The sequence below is a fragment of the Mercenaria mercenaria genome, chromosome 9, assembly GCF_021730395.1.
Source record: "Mercenaria mercenaria strain notata chromosome 9, MADL_Memer_1, whole genome shotgun sequence".
Taxonomy (NCBI): Eukaryota; Metazoa; Mollusca; class Bivalvia; order Venerida; family Veneridae; genus Mercenaria; species Mercenaria mercenaria.
Genome location: NC_069369.1, coordinates 54,507,619 through 54,526,303, shown reverse-complemented (window position 1 = coordinate 54,526,303; position 18,685 = coordinate 54,507,619).

Here is an 18,685-nt window from a genome sequence, read left to right as displayed (position 1 = left end):
ATCACAGAAGATTTTTATGTCTTCCACATGTAGTAAGGGGATTTAGTGCTGTCTGTCTGTCTGTCTATCAGTCTGTCCGTATATCACACGCAACTCCTCCTACACAAACTTCACAAGAATGATCATTGCCAAACCTAGTTGTCTAAGTCGGCGGCATTTTCCAGTTTGTTCATTTTCAGCGGAATTCTGGTCATTGATTCATCAAATTTTATGATGTTTTGACCACTTCTCTTATGTTAGTGGGCGGATTCCCATACCACCATACCTTTAAAAGAAGATATCAGTGCCAAGCTGTCAGCATGTTCCGGTTCAGTGATTTTCAGTGGAATTATGGCTTTTGGTTTGTCGTAGTTTACCTTGTTCGAGCATCTGCTAGGATACCACAAAGAGAAATTACGTCAAATTTCACAAAATGGATGATCATTGCCTAGCCTTGTTTCGAATATCGTGGTCATGTTCCCGCTTGATGTTTTTCAGCAGAGTTATGAACCTTGATTTGTCATTTTTTTTATGTTTAAGCCACTGCTTTTATATGACGAATATTCCTCAAGCCTTACAGTCAGTTCGAAGTCTGAGTAAGCGTATTATAGGCATGTTAAAGTTCAGTTATTTTCAGGGAGTTATAAACCATTATTTGTCAACGTTTATGGTATTTTGGCTAATTCTCTTACACCATTGGGCCTTACAGAAGTTATCCGTGCTAACTAAGCCTGTTGGAATGTTATGGTTCAGTGATTCCCATAGAGTTATGGCCCTTAATTTGTGTTTTTTTACAATTTCTACGTAGTAAGCCTGACGGATGGACGACATACGTTTTTGTGAAAAGAATTAAAAAATTTCTGCGTCTTGAATTTTTTATCGTGAGCTATAGATTTGAATGCTACACTTTAAAATTTGGTCACCATATATGGTTAAGTATGAACAACCTTTTGGCTGAAAATATCTTCGAAATTGATCGCGTGAAAAAAGAACAACGTACCCTTCAGTCCTTGCTATGACCGTCCTATCTGTATGAGTGTGCACACCAAATGTTGTCTGTTGCATCTGTCTTGTAAAATAGCTTGCGTTGAAATATTTCTATATATTTATATATTCTATAAATGATATTTCATTAATTATTTTTATTATACGTTACTTCAATCGAAAAAGAGTTTATTTTTGCATTTTGCTAATACTATAGGCTTGCGACACTGTGCCTTTTTAGTACAGGATACAATGATGTTAAATTTGATACAGGATACGATCATGCACGATACGACTAAAATTATCAGAACCTTCCCATCCGGAACAGTTTTAAAGAATAATTTAAATGCTCAACTTTTTATGATAAGTATATTAGTAGCTCAGCACCTATTACGTTCTTTTGAAAAAAAATTCTATGCCACGATTTGACTCCTTCATCCGATTTTTAATGATGTGATGTCCATACAAGAAATTGTAGTCGATTAAACAAAAATAATTTAGAATGTATTAGTACGCCCTTTTTATTGAAAAAAAAAACAACAAAAAAAGCAACAAAGAAAATATTTTTATTTTTTTTTTTTATTTTTTTTTTATACATTTTACTTTTGTATGCAGATAAAGGTATGTAAAACACAATAAAGCAAGACGGATATATTTTACAGCACTTATGGCAGTTATTCATTTCAAGTTATTTTCATGGAAACCTTTGCAAAAATCTTATATTATATTGCCTGTTCAGGTATATTTAGACACCGAGGATCAAACTCGAAAATATACAGAGCAATCATCAGTCACTGTGAGGTTAATCAGGTACTTTGTGTGTTTAAGGCCTAGAGAAATAAACTAATTTATATATACTGAGTACATCTGCAACACTTGGTCTACAGTCAATATTTTTTAACCTGATAACTGACAAGAAAACTGCACTTACTTGATTTTTTTTTTTTTGGTTTTGGGGTCAGGTTTCTACATGATTTAACAATACTATACAAAAAAAATTCAAATATACATGTACAAGGAAAGTATGAAAAAATCGAGGGTAAAAAACGTTGCGTTTCTAGATATACTGAGTATATGTATATAAATCATTTTACTGATGGTTATTAAACGGGCTTTCATTCTCATTAAAAAATACCGCGTTACTAAGAAACAACTCATTATTATAGTTCTTGTTACGAAACACGATCCTGTAATAGCATATCGTATTCGCAAGGAAAGAACAATTAACCCTTATCATGCTAGACCCTATTGATTCTGCCTTTGCGGCCAGTGCAGATCACGATCAGCCTGCACATCCATTCAGTCAGTATCTATTTGGTAAACACCCCTTTTAACAGTTAATGGTACTGTCCAAATTGAAAGATGGACAAGTTCATTATAGAAATTTAGCAGGGTAAGGGTAAAGAAACTGCTAACGTTACCTTTTTATCTGTAACGATAAATCTACCATTTTTAGGTTGAAACCGCGAAGTGGTTGAGACCTGTAACTACCGCATTTTGGAGCTTGCAAGAATATCATACTGACAGTTTCCGCCGTCCTGTTTTTACCCGTTTTTCAGGCTAATCGACAGATATTTGTTATTGATATGAACTGTTCTCTGAACCTTGTTCTACAGTCTACTGGTAAATAATAAGGTTAAAGAATGCGTCATTTCGCATGAGAAAATATGTTTTTATGTCTGTTGACCCATCATGGCTTATTTGAAATTAGTCCAACTCGTGACGTAATTATCACTTTCATTTTATTTCAGTCTGATATTAAACTAGTCACGGATTGGGACTAATTTGAAATGTGAAGGTGTATTCCTTTAAAACATTTCAGAAAACTCCGCATGTGACTGAAACGCATGAAAAAATGCCGATAAAAATAGCTCGATACGTATTTCTCTTATTTAGCCTTAATATTACATATTTCACGCGTCAGTAATAAGACAGCATAAGATCTAAATTATTTTGTACTCGTATAGACATGCGATTCTCCCTACCTGTCCCCGTCTATATACGAAACTGTTTGATTTCGTCTAAAAATTTATTGGATTTTTTAATCACTTCCCTTTATTCTTAAATTTTCTTATTTTTGTTTGAGGTTTTATAATGACAGCTCTCATATTATTTATTTCCTACATTTAATGTTATTTTTAATAATTTTTTGACGATTCAAAATATTTGCTTAACATGCTTAAATTCATCTATTTTTTTATTATTTTTTGTTGTTGTTGAAAATATTTTATATACTTAATAAATATTGTAAATATAGTTTCAATCTAGCTAAATAGGACTACTTTTAAAATTATATCTTCTACTTCTAGTTAAGTAGAAGAGAAGGGACCCATGATCCTTATTTGTCAAAACATTATTCTTTTTATCTGAAAATTGTGTTACCTTTCAACCGCTCCAAAATACGGTAGTTATAGGTCTCAACCACTTCGCGGTTACAACCTTAAAATGGTAGATTTATCAAGTTACAGAAAAAAAAGGCTTTTGTTTTGTGGAAGTCGACACAAGGGCTGTTCTTAATAAGTAGCCTTATTTACTTAATACATAACGATTTGCCAAGAAAAACATTCACTCAAATTTTATATGTACAATAGACTGGTGAGCATGTAAAATATTGAATATTTGGTAGTATTGATTACGTCAAGGATATAGATTATTTGTTGCGAACAATATTTGATTGATGTAGCTCGCTACCAATTTGTAGATTTGTTCGTTAGTTTACAAAACGCTATGACATAATGGTAATCCAAAGACCGACACGATGAGGTACATCCTAGATGGTATATAGCTTTTGAATACTGAACCCTTCTAGAACAGTCCTCGAAATATGAATATTTCCCACTTATATGCCAACCCTGATAAAACAGTTGATAATCTTGGTTTAATTTACCGATTAAGCCTCACAATTTAGCAACTGTACAAAAAAAAAAAAACAACTTGAAACCTGGTAAACATTGATAATCTTGGAGTTGAGCAAATTTATAATCTCGCAATTGAACTTTTGAGATCTGATTACTTGGAGAATGAACTTGGAGTTGAACTTTTGAGGTGTTGAATTCTTGTAGAGTTGAGCATTTCTGGGTGTTGTGACTGCAGTTAGTGCATTATGGTACTGTACGGTGTGCATTGCCTGAAGTCGTCTGATTCTATGATATTATTTTCAAATCCTTCTAGTTTACGCTTGATAATCCTTTTGATTTACTGATTTGTCACCACAATTAAGCAATTCCTGGAAATATGTTTCACATATGACACATAGCAAACATAAATAATCTTGGAATTGAACTATTGGAGATCTGATTACTTAGATAGCGTGTGATACCCTGGTGAGCAGTAGGACCATAATTGCCCTTTTATTTGATATATCTTTCTTAAATGATGAGCGCAGTTTGGAAGCGCCGGGAGCGCATTTATGTACACTATGACTTTATATGTACTTACTATTGAACAAAATTATCAAATAAACATGGTGTGGAAAACATCGTCTGCTACTGATTAAGTCATACCTAAGCGAGTCCGTTATCTGTACCATTGTCTAGGGTGCGTTGACCTACCCTCCATTGTTCTCATTGTTCAGGATGCATAGACCTTGACCTACCCTCTATTGTTCTCATTGAAATATAATCTTCATGTCGTCTGCTCAGATTCCAGACCGATATCGGGGAGATCTTTTATTACTTTATAACGTGTTAAACCTAGCTCTTTGTATAGAAAAAAAATGGGGTTGACCATAATGCGGTGAAACCATGCAGATGAAAACGCTTATATTGCGTAGGTAGAGATCAGGAAATACATACTTTTACCTTCATTTTACCAAAAACTTTTTTTGAAGCATATAACGTAGCTTAAAATTACAGCAGACATTCCTCTTTACAATCAAGCATCAATAAAGCTTATATCTGGCATGAAAATGGCCTTTACTAGGCGGGAAAATTGCACTATATATTGATATAGACTACATTCGAGTAAACCGAGTGTATATCAAAATCCCCTTGATCAAAATCCCCTCCACTGAAAAATGATTGGGTGTTACAAAATCCCCTTCATACTTCTGCAGTGGGTATCATAATCCCCTCTGTGATTTTCATTATAGATATATAGATATCAGTGCTCCAAATTATATTATGTTTGCTAAAGACATTATATTTACGTGCTTTATGCAATAGACTTTTAAATTGTATATAGTTGTATTTGAACTTGATGAAATAAGTAAAAATCACAGAGGGGATTATGATACCCCCTGCAAAAGTATTAAGGGGATTTTGTAACACCCTGTCATTTTTCAGTGTAGGGGATTTTGATCAAGGGGATTTTGATTGTCTCCCGAGTAAACCACGGAGGCACATCTGACGAATAACTACCTTCATGCCTTTAATACCAACTCCTGTGACATTGAAGGCTACATGCACACTTCTTATCAGATCAACAGGTGTTTCTTCAGATTATGATTTGTTATAACAGCATATATTGAAAGGTTTCAACGTTTCTGTGCTTTCAGCACTTTGATTATAAGATGTAATTTAATGCTATATTTTATAAATTGTTTACAAAGGTTTGGTCCTTAAGTGTTTTTGACGCCATCCTCAGTTTCCACAATCACAGAAATAAACCACTTATTTTTTACATTATCATTTGTTTTTTTTCTTTGAAATATATATTGCTTAAAAATACTAAACAGATATATGTCCATTATCTAATTTACCATAACAAAATAACGTGAATAAAAACTAAAAATATATGGAAAAGTAGGTGTATCCAGGCGACAAAACAATGATAGGTATTGAAAGCGTAAGTAACATGGATGACGACGTTTTTGTGTCAACAGACTCCGAGAGAAGCAGTTTAGTAAATGAGCCGCGCCATGAGAAAACCAACATAGTGGTTTTGCGACCAGCATGGATGCAGACCAGCCTGCGCATCCGCGCAGTCTGGTCAGGATCCATGCTGTTCGCTTTCAAAGCCTATTGCAATCAGAGAAACTGTTAGCGAACAGCATGGATCCTGACAAGACTGCGCGGATGCGCAGGCTGGTCTGCATCCATGCTGGTCGCAAAACCACTATGATGGTTTTCTCATGGCACGGCTCAAATATCAGCCTCATTGTGCAGAAATTCATACAAAACAACAGTGCAGTTTTTAAAGTTTATCTACTTTAAATGGTATCAGCTAACAGAAATGTGTAAATAGCGTCATAACACACTACAATGGCTGCTTCCATACTTTTCGTAAATATGAATCTGCATAATATGTTTTCAGTATTTGTCCCATTTGAAAATAATCGTTCATGCTGTTTGATAAAAGTATACTTTTTGATGAAAGAAAACTTGGAATTTTCTTCTTTTCGAGACTTTCAGTTTTAGGCCGCTTTTTGGGCAAAAGTGAACCGTCTCCTTTATAAAAAATAGCATGTTTTAATATGATAATTCTCAGTTTTTAAATGGAATGAATCTAACCTTTAGATATAAGTATAATAACTGAAATAAAATCAGTGTAACAGGTGCCCACCTCGTCAAATTTTGTGGGTTGGGTGAGTGTTGGAGGGGATATTGTCCAGATCTGTGTTTAAAGATTTTGATTTCTTAAAATCGACGAAAGAAAAATAAAATATCTACGTAAACTCTTATTCTTTTCATTCTTAATGTCCACTTTTAATAATATCATCATGTAAACTAATTGTGACACCTTGCATCATCTATCAGATCATGTTATGAACTGTTCATAAAAGCATAGGCTTCAAATTGATAGATAATCTTGTTTTTACCCGATTCTATATTTTTTCCCTTGGAATCAAGTTGTATAGATGGAAGTCAATATGACAGAAATTATAAAACTATGCTTATTTGTCAGATTGTTCACCCAGGTTTTGCTGCAATACAAATAGTAAAAAGAGCTCGCTTTTTTTAATACAAATACAGCTTTCCCTGTTATCGTAGGTAAATGATTTTAATATTGGTTCATATTAACAAAATTTATTTAAAAAATGTGCAAGTTTTTACGTTACTAACATCTTCGCAGAAAACCGTGTTGCCAACCGCAAGTGCGCATGCCCAATTATTACTGGAAATAATCTATAGCTGTATACAGAAAAGATGCACAATATGTCATGTATTTGTATGGCAATTTATGACACCAATTTCCAATAACATTAAAAGGAAGTTATTGCGAAATTTACGTTATTAATTCTGTATACGTCATGGGAACAGAGTATTTATTTTATTTTCTTCTTATTATCAAAAGGATGATTCGTACATGCAGTGTTGGTTTTAAACTGTTGTTATAAACTTTTGCTAATACATATTTAAATAAAATGTCATAGCGACTATGGATATTAAACACAGTCAAGGTAATACTATATGACTTTCTTGCATAGAGATAGTGTTTCTGTAATTAGTTTATATTGGCTGTGCAGGTGGAATTAAGGTTCCACACTGCAAAGTAGATACTGTAGGCTATTATCCTAAACAATAAATGTCTTTAAAAAGACAAACGGCGTAGAGGTAATAATGTTTGGCGCATGAAAAATTCAGAATTAAACAGAATGTACAGACAGAAAATATTTGGATATGCATATACGAACACATTATTCATTTGCAAATATTCCAACTAAGCAGCAAATGTAAATGATCAAGAGGTATCCTTTCAGTGATAGAAGGTCAAAATGATTTGACGTCCTGGGCTGATTCTGAAATAATTTCGTGTTGGGTCAGAATTACCCATAAGTAACCCACTAGCACAATATGTCGACCAGCGTACAATTAGTTGGACTGGAAAAGGCTAAAGCAGTTGACATGAAAATAAAACCCTAGCTTTTAAATCACTAGTAGTGACCCCCATAACTCTTAATAACTTGATTAAGTTCTCAGTTAAAAAAAAACTTAAAGTAAAAAAAATCAAACATTTGCAGATTGGAATATAATACCTTCAATAAATGTAACGAAATTTTTTTTATTTGGGTAAAGTAATAGGTAGATACTTACATAATATATGATGGAATAGTGATTTTTAAATTTAATTTGCACATTGTTGTTGTTTGCATAATCATTATTTTCATGAAATTTAAAAACTTTCAGCTCACTGGCCTCCATTGGTGCTGTTATTGTTTTTGTCTGCACTTGCCAGAGCGAGCCTACAGTGGGGTAAGACCCCTGGTGTCAAATTATATAGGGAATAACTCAGTTTCGTGAAATAATAACAAAGAATTGTTAACTTTTCTGCTTTTACAACCAGCCACAACTCATTCATCCATAAGCGAGGTACGCAACGGGGGACGAAGTTTACTTTCGATTTCTCTAGCGGTGATAAATTACTAAAAACTTTAAATTAGAATATATCATTTTAGTTTAGGGTAACAAAAGTACTAAATATGTTCCATTTATTAATAATATCTTCTCAGCGCTCACCTGTTCCGAGTCCCGATTACTACAGAATCTAGGTCAAAATCCATGTTATTCAGCTAACGCCGAAAAATGTTATTCCGGTTTGTCTAGCTGGATCGGTATAACGGTAGGACTTTATTTAAATAACGAAAAAGACCGAGTAACTTGATGGGGTTTTCAACCAGGCTTTCTGTGCGACCTATTGAGAACCTGAATTGCAAGCTGAGAACAAGGTACTGCAATATTACACCCAAAGAGACTTTTTGTATATACATGTATAATATTATGTGCATCTATACTGAATTTAAGTTTAAAAAAGGACCAGTCATTTCAAAAGTACTTTTCTTTCCAGAAACGTATGTACTGGATAGTATGGAATACGCCCTGTCTTATTTGCCTGTGGACAAATTAAAGCAACAATAAAAGAGCGTGGTCACAAATACACCAGTACTTGTTATGTTACACAATAATGATAAACGGGTCGCTGAGTACCTACATTGAACATTTATTAATAGCAGTGACGTGCCTTAGCAGTTACCGTCACAACTAAGCCTATTTTGAAAGGTGGGCATTACTATATGCTAATTTAGTTTTATGGAAGCCAATAACAGTTGAGGGCACGTCATTAGTGCTAAATCGCGTTGTTTAATGCACGATTCCGGTTATATGCATGGGTTACATAATTCTGCTCCGTATAATTTTGTTACGGTGTATATAATACGGTATATAAAATCAAATAAAATTGTACGCATGGTTTGTCTTTTTTATTGATAAAATGTGTTAACTGCGAAACCAACTGTTCGTATAAATTTGTATGAAGCGACATTAAAGTATTCCTATACATTATGGCAAGATGAAATTAAATAAAACATTGATTAGTCGTAAAACAGGTTTGTAACCATTTAGATAAACACATAGATAAACTGAACATAAACAAACAAAAGGAAAACAATCAAATAAGCTGCTGCGTTTTTATTTTCAAACAAGAAATATCTTTAAAAATGATGGTCGGCGAATCGTAATAAGGAAAGAAGTTTATGATTTTTTCATCTAACATTCATCTTTCATCTAACACTTTGCAAAACTAAACACCGCACTTTAACAATTTAAATGGTTCTCTTTTAATTTTTCGCAAAGGTTTCGTCGGGTTGCAATTTTGTTACGTTTATCCTTAGACGAATAATTACAGCAGTAGTTTGATGAAGATTCATAAATAGGTCATTAAACGCGTTTATATTTTTAGCTAAATTGGTCCCTACCCCCATTTGTAACAAAATAGCAAGAGACCTTACGATATTGTTACACATCGAGTTTGATAATAATCCATTACATTTTAGTGGTTAATGCGAAGAAAGGCATATCTACTTTTAGCTATAGTGGTCCCTAACAGGGCCCAAGTTCCTATATAAATTAATTTGGAAGAGGACCTTATAATGATGCTCCAGAACAAGTATGACAAAGATCCACCAAGCTGTTCATGAGACGCTGTATAAAGGCATTTCTAGTTTTAGCTCTAGCAGCCCCTAAAAGGGCTTAAATGTCCGAGCTGAACAAAGTTGGCTGCGGGCCTAATAAAGATGCTACAAATCAAGTTTGATTAGAATACATGAGAAAAAATCAGTTAAAGGATTTTTTTTATTTATTATTTTTATCTATTTCTAAAATAAGCCAACTGTTCCCGCTTTAACAAATGCATATTCGCTATTCATGAATCTTTGGACAATGACGTCACACCTATAAAAAGTGAAGGTCAAGCAAAACATACAATTGTAATTATTTCAATATTTCTGTTTGATAAGCAAAGTTTGACCGTAGTCATATCACATAGATAAACTGTTTGCAGCGTACCTTCATTTCAGTGTAATGAGATTCAGTCATTATATAGCATATATATAATAAAACAGATTTCAACTGAGTTCAATATTTGCATACCATACTAAAGAAAGATATTCATGTATAATAAATCAGTTAAATAATTTATAACAAATATATCAAAGCAAACTAGTACTCATTTTAATATGCAAATTGAATAAGTCACAAAAGCAAGAAACTTTTTCATATACAGACGACAATTGTAACGAGGAAAATCTTTTGAAAAGCACTTCTCTACATAAAAGACTCTTATCACACCCTTATTCATGTGATACGCAGACCGTATTCAGCTCTTTCTTTAATTTGATATATGTTGGTATTTGAACAGGTTTTTATCATATTTATTAAACTTACTTATCATTTTGAGATGTATCAATATTCTTGCTAAATATACTTAGCCAAAGTTAGCTTTAAAACTGTGAACAGCGTCGTTTAGGATAAACGCTTTGTCTACATTTCACTCAGCGTAGCACAATCAACAGAGTGAAAGAAATTGAAACTCTCGTCCAATCAGGCAGAGTGTTGCATAAATCTTCCATTTTGATAAATTATCTATAATGCGTTATCAAGTAGTTTGATTTGCTAACTGAAGTCAGGTGGTATAGGTAACGAAAACGAATTTAGACGGCGTCGCCGAAAAGTCTAAGGGACAGATTGACCGCAAAATTGAAAGAGGGGCGATGACTCTTGTTTTTCTTGGCGAGGTGGATTTTTACTTACATTCGAATTTCGAAGAGATATGAAGCGCCGTAAGCAAAAAAAAAGGAGAAATATGGAGACCTATGTTAGCCGGGGTATGCCGGTCACGTGAGCGACAAGAACATGAGGAAGAATTGACCTCATGACCGATATTGCAGAAAATCGATATCAGGGGAGACAACAGCTATTTGGTATTGGTAACATATATTGGTAACAGGTGACCGGTATTGCGATGTCGATATCTACTGCCTCCGGGAATTGTCACCTGGATGTTTATTTCAATATCAAGTGTAATAAAAGAGGTTTTTCATAAGATAATTAAACAAGCTTGAATTATCACTGGAGTTACAAATTATGGAAAAGGGATTTTTCATTAGAAATAAAAGAAGTAATTTTTATCAAACGAATGTTTAATATGTAATTTTCTGAACCATAGCATTTTTAACATGTTATTTTATAACAATTAAATTAATTTTTATATCAATAGACCACATCTATCAGCAATAAAAACCATATTTTCATATAAAATTATTTTCATACATATTCTTATATAAGAAGAATGTATATTTTAACATGTTTTCGAAAAACAATGTAACAAATCGGCTGAACATTGCTATCTGTAAACCATTTAGATTCAAGTTAAAGGCAAATATCGATGAAGTCTTTTATTTATTTATTTTTTTCATTTTCAACCAAATCTGAAATGTAAATGACCCTTAATCTCTAGAAAAAAGGAGGTTCGTACCCAAAGACACATCCTTTTATATTTATATAGCACTAGCATTTATATTTTTACGGCGTCTCCCATCTATAAAATATGATGTCGTTGAAAAATAAACTGATACTGATAAGTTATTTTGTTGTTTGTTTTTTTTTAAACAGCTGTTTACAATTTATAATTACACAGGTGTAGGTTTTGAATTATTTTAATCTGAAATGGTTGAACATCACACGTATATCAATTCAATAATTCTTAACATATAGACAAAATAGGAAGTTTAATGAATCGAAAATTATGGTATGTTTGTAAAAAATTTTAAAAAAAAAAAGAAAAAAAAGATAGTGGCAATCAGCGTGGTACAGGTATTTTGCCATATTCAGGCAGACATTATTCATTTTAATATAACTCCACCAATATATGAAAACTGTTTGCAAAATAAAAAATATGCAAAAGATTAAAATCGCATGATAATTTTACCTTGTAATTACAAAACAAATACCCGTATTAAATTCAAAACGCAATTATAGCCTTATCAGTATTATAAACGTCTGTGTTGTTTTAACGTTCCTTATTTAGAGGTAATTGGCAAGTTTCATTACAGGTCCAATAAAAAGGATTTATGCGTGATGCATACAACATTTTATTACTTCTATATAGAAATTTGTTTCATGTAAAATTATCTTGAATTGAACATGTACAATAAATTATGAAAGTAAGTTAATCACGACGACATTTATGATAACTGAAAAGATCATGAAACCAGGTAAAATGTTCACGAAAACAAAAATATATCATTAAGTTACTGAAGTAAAATTCAATTCTGTTTTAAATGCAGATATTATTTACATTGCAAAAACATTCTTGTACACAAAAAAATGCTCCGGACATATTTTCCAGCTTTAATTTGATCAAGGCGGACCTTGAAATTTATTTACTCAAATTTATTAAGATTTTACTTAATAATATACAAAAAATTCTGTATTTTACTTTTTTACGACAGTTTGCATTTGTGATCCAAGGGTCGATAGGAAAGCTATCTCTTTTAATGTTTAATTGGCATAACTGACACTTGATATTTAAATGTATATGAAATAAGGTGAGAACAACAACAAAAGAAGAAATGCGCATCTCTTTCTTTTTAGAACCGAAATATTAAAATGCAATATTTATCTTATATTGTTTTTGTGATATTAACACAAAATGAATTACTCGCGAATTAAAATTACATTAAATGATTAAATCATTACTTTAACCTTTTGATCACAATACCGTATGTTCACGCGGCATACTATAATATCGTCTGCTTATGACGCTACAACAACAACTTCGCGCTGAAGTTAATTTTTCTTCGAAATTAGTGAAAATAAACCGTCTGAGAACGAATCAAATTTTTATTTCACAAAAATGAAATAAATATCATTCAAAAGATAAATTCAATGAGTGTTGGAAAGTTCTTGCACCTAATCTTTCATATCAATGGTTTTATACAAAAAAAATGCTTTGAAGAAACGCATGTAAGAGCTTTTTGTACATTTTATATGGAAACAAAGAAGGGAAAAAATGACGAAATGATGGCATCAAACTTCATGCGAAGAACGAATCAAAAATTAAGATAAAATTTAATTAAAAAAAAAACCTTGTGATGAATCAAATGTTGAACTTTGGTAATATGTTTGCACCTAAAGTTTCTTATTTTTAGTAATTTTGTTATTAAGTAAAATGTGTACATGCCCTTCTTATTTCTATATAGAAAATCTGACCGCTATCGATTATTGGCCGGAGGAATATTCTTCGGTATGAAAAATCTCACCGGTTAATTAATAAACAAAAGCTTCGGCGTACGCCGGCCACGTGAGCTGCAAATAAGAAAAATGAATATCCAATTTGTTATAATTTTCTATCGTGGTCTGTTCCAAATAAATTAATAAACTATCTCTTGCGGTATGTTTCTACCTTTACTGGTATTAACCCAAAATTTTCCAAATATTTACCAGATTTTATGTCGCGAAAATATATAATTTGCCGCTTTGCCTGCGCACATAGGCGTACGGTGTCGGTCCGGTACAATTTCTCCTTCTTTGCTGTATAGTAAAACAAGCACTTTTGGACATGGATTGTGAATTTCACAACAAAATTGCAGCATTGACAGCTCTGTATTTCTGAAGAGTAATACTATCCCAGTCAATATATCACAGAAAAACACCACCATCAACGATGAACTTTTTTGCTACACATCAAAGTATCTAGTCTATGTTTAAATTTCCCACTGACATCTGTCATGGCCACCAGTCTGGTGTAGTTTTTTAATCCTTCCGCACAGAAATGTAATCCTGAAAAACACACATAAAACAACTGTTAAAGACATCAGAAATGACAAAAAAATGTACACACTGTCAATAAATACATTTGGAATAAAACATGTCAAAGTAGGAATAGCGTTAAATTGGGAACTTCAAAATGTCAATGAACTACTTTCTAGGATACAACGACCCGGAAGTACTTCTATACCGGGGTGACACCGTACGCTGGATAAACCCGGACAGTGTCGGGATCCTAAATGAACGCCTAGTCGATTGCCCGCGGCGAAACGCCGCAAAAGTGAAACGAATTTGCCAGGTAAGTTACTGTATTGCCCCATGTATCTCTTTCCAAGCAGTTATGACGCCACTCATATGTAATAAGAACGACAGAAAACCCATAAGTACTGAATTATGACAGCATCCACGAAAGAGATGTTATAGTTATACTGTTGATACATTTGGAAGACTAATGTTTATTCTAGCAAATAAAATCACCGATATAAAATTAAAATTTCTAGGCTTGATAAGGTAAAGTAAGTCATAAGTGTCACAATCTGATTAGAAAATATCCTATTAATGCTACGCATTGGATCTGAAGACAAACTATTGAAGGTCATGCTCAGACGAGACGACCTTTCCGCTAGCCAATCAGGGCCTTACTTTCAACATTTTGAAAGTGGAAGTAGCCGTGAAAAAATCTATATCTAACCTAGGGTTCCAGTTTTTCATATAAGATTATCACGGGTTTATAATTTTTAAGGTTGCGCCATGGCGTTGTTTTTTTTTTCTAATAAAGCAAAAAAAAAAGATTATATGTTATGGAAACAAATGAGAATTAGTTGTTCTTCGTATTGTTTCATTCAAAATTGAAAGGCGTTTGTAACGGGGTACTGGAGGATAACTGTCTTAATTATATAGATTTATATTTAAAAAGAGTTAAATAGGAATTCCTACGTGGTGTATTGGTCGCGGAAAAGTTTTTATTGCCGCGGCGGCCAGGGTTCGTTTCCCGACTCGGGCACGATTTTTTCTTGATTTCGCATTTTTAAAGTTAGTTTAGAAACAACAGCTCATCATTTCCAGCTTTCATAGCCAAATTGCTGGCTTATCAATGAAATTGTCTCCCTTGAAAATACGCTATCGGCGTTATCGATTTCTTGATCCGATTGATTTTGCTACTACATGTATATAGATACATAGGAAATGATTTTTTATTTCGTAATAACTTTTTTATTTTTTATGCCACATAATTTATCCACATATGAGCACAAAATTTAATCTTTCATTTTTATAATGATGTAAAAAGTTTTGTGATTTAATAGCATCTTAATGCTTCCCTACTCGTTATAAAAATATGTAAAATTGGCTATTATAGCTGGCAATGGTTCATAATATGACGAAACTTCAATTTTAAAGAAAGATTATTTTAGCCAAAATCTGGTGCCATGTGCCTCTAATCCAAACGCTTGTTGAAACAAGTCATCTGATTGGTTCAAATAAAAATAGATTAGTGGAAATAAAAGTAGCAATACTGAGGGATAAATTTGAATGGGTCGCTATCAGATCGGTCGAGTGTAAATGTCAGAAAACACTATGCCGCAGCGAGAGAAAATTTCTGTTTAATTGCACTGCATATTTGGTTAAAAATAGAATTATTTTGATTCACTACCGCCACCATTGCCAAATAGCATATCCAGTTAGCATATCTTTTTCGAACTCATCTTTTAGAAGGTATTCCTTATTTGATTAAAAAGAACAATTAGTTTGATTAACTATCACTACCATTGTTAAACAACATATTTATATTCAAAAGGGTGGCAACCCACTTTTTTTCAGTATCTTACAGTTTGATTCTGACATGTGAGAGTTCACTGTCTAGACTTGTCTCCTAATTAGGGAAATCAGCATCATTTGCTTTGCCTTATTTAGATAAGAACCGTTATTAGTTATAACTAATTAGTATGATTTAGTGGTAGCATGACGGCTTGTCATATAGTCGACTGATGTTCAGTACTCCGACGATCTTTTTTTGTTTTTCAGTAAAAACTGTTGAAGTGTTATGTATATTCATTTCAATCTTTTAATGCTATTTTGTAATCATACTTTTCCATAATTATTGTCATTTCATTTTAATGCAAAGTACCATTCATAATGGTTCGTTAGCGATAGGTTCTGCCAGCTATATCAGTGCCTGATTCCTTGAGTCAGAGTGCACGGTAGAATTTTAGTAGCCAAGGATTAGGTACATTTATAATTTATTATATATCTAATGTTATTCGCACATGCATATTGCACATTGACTGTGTATATAATATTTTGTACTTATTTAAAAAGATATTGCAATACAAAAAGTCTTCCATATTATTTCATTTTATCTATATCTCATGAGAAGAGTCTGCTACACACAACACAACCATTGATATGTTAAAGATGAAACTTTAAAGATGAAAATATTAAAAAAAGTCGACTCTGACGGATCTCTAACGGCTATTTCTAAAATCAATCATTATTCCACATATATCGCATTGAATCGCACTGATTTTTAAAGGCATACAGACACTAAAAAGGCAAATGGCGCGAAAAAAATGGTAGTCGCATTATGGCGGATTCAAATAGTCCTCAGTTTTGTTTGCTCTGTAGAGCTATTTTCCTTATTTTTTTCTGAAATCACAAGACAGATCTATGCTTGACATGTAGGTTGCATTTTCATAATGAAAGAATAACATTACAGAATTCCTCATGGATACTTAGATCATACACCACCAATTTGGGGTCTCATTTTTCAGCTGATTTTGCAGTTTGTGTGTTTGACTGAAAATAGGTTTCTTTCATAAAACATGACCACCACTTTTCTTTTGATTTCTATTCAGCACTGACAATATTCTTCAAGAAAATGCAAGTTACAAACATTTTTAATGGCTTCTAATGTGTGCTGCAGCCATTGGAAATATATCAATTTTATATAGAATAAAGAAGCTCAGCTACTTAGTGTGTTGTAACCTAAACATTACCTAGATAATGGTTTCAATAACAAAACCGGGGAAAATCGCTCCATTAATGTAACATTTTGTTTGTAAATTCCTTGTTACATGGTGGATTTTATTAAAGTAAAAAGAGCCAATTAAGACTACTACAAACTTATAAAATTCGATTCTGAGGTTATGTAACGTCTTGGACAGCAATTAGTACAATGTGAATAGCCGCCCATAACTGACCGGCAACAAGATTAATTGAACTATTTCAAATTACCGGTACCAGATATATTTGGTTTTCTCTAGAATTGTAAGAAAGTAAAGCCTTAACCACATTGTAAATTTCCTATAGAAGTATGTTCAAGCATTAAAAATTGCTAAGAATAGCATTTTATAAGTTTGTTGTAAGTCTAGGTTTTCCGTCATAACATTTAATTAAGGGCGGAGGGACATCTGGGACAGGTGGTAATATTGTCATTAGTGGAGCGAAGCAACCATTTTCTTTCTCTCATCTGTACTTTTTCTGGAACAAACAGCTGAGACTTTTTCTCTACAAATGTACATACAATTAATATGTTGCATATTTTTGCAATGTTTAAAGTGATTGTATGTGTTAAGTATCTGCTTGTATCTAAATTTGCTTTCATGCCTATTATAGTTTGCTTGAACTGCTCATATGCTTTCATATGTACTGTGTAACTGCTTGTGATGAGCTATATATATATGAAATGAGCCACAGAAGTGTGTGCCTTTAGCTTTCACTTAACTTTCCTAATGTACGTGCTGATTAGATCTTTTTATCTAAGTATGCCGCCTGTATTTCTATGCTTAAGGAACATCATTTACTCCTAATCTATTTGCTTTTATTCTTTAAGCAACTACTTATAAGTTGGTGTAAAAAGCTCATTAGAGCTTTTGTTTCATGTTATCAAAGAAGTATACCTGTAATTATCTGACTTTGCCCGGAGGAAAGCGTTACTTAACAGTACAAATAAAAGTACGGTAAATGTTGTTCAATGGTTTTACTAATTGCGTCTTTTTTCCATGTAGCATACTGTTTAACAGTGCTAGAAGTAAAAGCAATGCGTTATTGAAATTAACTATATGGAATGCAACATCTTCCCTTTAAGAAATATTTTTATAAAAACATTTAGTTTGTCACTTTACGATTACGTATGAAAAAGCATATAAAGCACTTAAATTATATATACTGACTGAAGACAGCATATAAGTTTTAAAGTTTAAGTTATCTAGGATTTCGCAACATCTTTTACTGACGAAAAAATTTGTTTATCATAGTATTACTTTTCATACATATGATATCACATTATCGTAATTTATTACATACTCATTTGATAACTCCGTTAAGTTTCAATGGAACCTGAAACGTCAAAATTTTTCCATACTGACGTTTAAATTTCATATCGAGTGTGTGACGTCATTTGTGACGTCAGTGTCCTGTATGTCGTCGCGTATAAAAGTTCTTTACGACGATATTTTCAATTTCCCTTAGGCTTAAAAGCAAATCTGTTTTATTTAATAGATAATAATTTTAGGTGAAAATGCTCATGTAATAAAAAGATTATTAGATTTGCATCAAGAAATATGCACTCGTTCTTTTGCGGAATAATACTGCGCTCCAAAATTGGCACACTATTTCCGCTGCAGAACTCGTGCATATTTCTCGATACAAATCTAATAACCTATAAACGTTGGTTTAAAGAGCAGATAGACATGATACTAAAAGTTTAAATTAACAGAGCACTTGACAATTCTCTGTCTTCG